Source organism: Cryptomeria japonica, chromosome 1 (assembly GCF_030272615.1).
Source record: "Cryptomeria japonica chromosome 1, Sugi_1.0, whole genome shotgun sequence".
Lineage (NCBI taxonomy): Eukaryota > Viridiplantae > Streptophyta > Pinopsida > Cupressales > Cupressaceae > Cryptomeria > Cryptomeria japonica.
In genome coordinates, this window is record NC_081405.1 from 537,915,879 (window position 1) to 537,918,015 (window position 2,137).

At 32.8% G+C, this 2,137-nt stretch overlaps 1 long non-coding RNA gene across 1 annotated transcript; it reads right to left on the reverse strand.

Moving 5' to 3' along the window:
• Positions 1 to 519: 519 nt before the first annotated feature.
• On the reverse strand, positions 520 to 1,333 carry LOC131856126 (uncharacterized). Its single transcript, XR_009358262.1, has 2 exons — positions 1,082 to 1,333; positions 520 to 980 (listed from the first exon to the last, which is right to left on the reverse strand). It is a non-coding gene; the product is annotated as an uncharacterized LOC131856126 (long non-coding RNA).
• Between the last annotated feature and the right edge of the window lie 804 nt (positions 1,334 to 2,137).

Genomic DNA, 2,137 nt, shown 5'->3' on the forward strand with positions numbered 1-2,137 from the left:
AATAGAAAATAAAAGATAAGAATGGTAAGATTATTTTCCTGAAACTTTTGCACCTCTTACAAGATTTGATCTTTAAAGGATTCATTCAGAACCAAAAATCCATTGCCTACATGGCACCCTTCTGTTCAGAAAATAATCCATTGGTTGGATAGCACTCCTGTTTATATTATCTAAAATTTTGAGATGTATGCCATTGATAAACCCTTACCTCAAAGCAGTTAAGAAGGCCTTCGTTCCAGTCTGGAACAAAAAATGCAACACGAAACTGGTCGTAAACAGATCTGAATGCTACGTATTTAACTTTGCTCGGATTTCATTCACTGTTTCTAATTACTTCTGCATGGTAGGTATAAAACCCTTAAGCCTCTCATTTCTGTTACATTTTCAGACAAAAACTACCGTCCACAATTAAAACCCTCGGATTTTGTCTAAGAAAATTATTTATGCCCGGAAATAGATTAGAGAGCTGAATAGATTGCGCAGGCAATAAAATGTAAATCAAGATAGTAAAACAGGAATACCGAAATGATTGAAAAACCATTGTTTTGATATTAAGAGATATAATTCAAGCCAGTAGGTTTTTACCCCAAAATGCGAAAATCCTGCAAAATATTTGTATAAATTCGATAAAAACAGATAATTCGAAAGATCGGCATTAAAGAAAAGATGCACAGGAACAAAAAGGAGTCCTCATCGTAAACAGAGCTCAGCCCTTCATATTCTGAAGAAAAGCTCAATCATGGAGTAAAACAAGAAAAAAGTATTTCCTCTTTGTTGAAATTGCCGCTCATATTTGGGGGATTTTCGTTCTTTTGTGAAAACGAGCCATTCGTGCTGCAGGCATCTGTGAGATTTGTAGAACTGCTGGGCTGTTGCTTGCCGCACATTTTTCTCGAGTAGCGACTTTTCGCATAATCCTCCGGAATGAAAACGTCAGTAGCAAGATCCATGACCACACCAAGCCAAAGGCTGTTTGATCTCTGTAATAAGACAGAAAAGAATGGCGGAGGGTATTAAGAAGACAAAGGAACAAGTGAATGCACAGCTGTTGGCAATCGAGAAAGAGAAAATGCATATATACTTGTAGTTATGAAGAATTTTTTTTTTATGTGAAGAACAGGGGGCGATCCACAATATTTCCAATCTCCAGAAAGGCGTTGAATGTTTTGAAGATAGGCAAGCCGTCAAATGAAACCACTGGCGGCAAAACCTATATAATTGTTTTTCTGAACACATTCCCGTCAATGTTGACAGCATTGTCTCATCAAAGCCAGTCAAATATATGTACAGAACCGTCAATAAAAGCTAGAGCGAGTGTCAAACCTTCTGAGCTATAAGTCTACTGTTATAACCAGTGATTTTCTTGACGTGCGTTGTAAGGCAAGATTATACTTTTGAGGTCCACCATTGAATCAAGAAAATGACAATCCAAGAACATATTTCAAAAAAAGTCTATGGGAATTAGGTAATAAAGCATGCTTCTATCAAAATGAGCAAAATTAGTTTGTGCATTATCAATAGTTGTTAGACCTTTCTCACTATGTCTTCATCTTTTCAATATTTTTTTTTTTATGAAGCATAGCTTTTTCACTTGTGTAAATTCTTGATATTAGTTTATTTTCTTAAGGATTACTTTAGATTATCTTTGAAAATATATATAATAGTATAGATTACCAACCACTATCATTAGTATATTAGAAAAGGTTAATCTTTATTCTACATTCATTTTAAGAAAATAAAATTTATTTCTTTTTTATGAATTTAATAGTTCAAACTACACACTTCTTATAAACACGTAAATACAAGCTCAACTCAAAAAAAATTCCTTTTCTAACCTCTTCCTCCACACACTTAAATAAATCTTCCATATTTAAAGTTAAGGTAGAATCAACCTTACAAGTTGATCAAATAAAAATCTAATAACACATTTTTATCTTCTACATGATTTTATGTAATGTGAAACCACTTTTGATGTGCTTATTTATAGCTACACATTCTTAAGGATGAAGAAAGAAAGATTGATTATTATATTGAAGAACATTTGAGATTTTGTAGTAGTTAAAGATTTTACTTAAAATTATTGTGTATTATCTTTAGTTTTTGTTATTTTAAGAGAGAGTTAGAGATAAGAAAGATA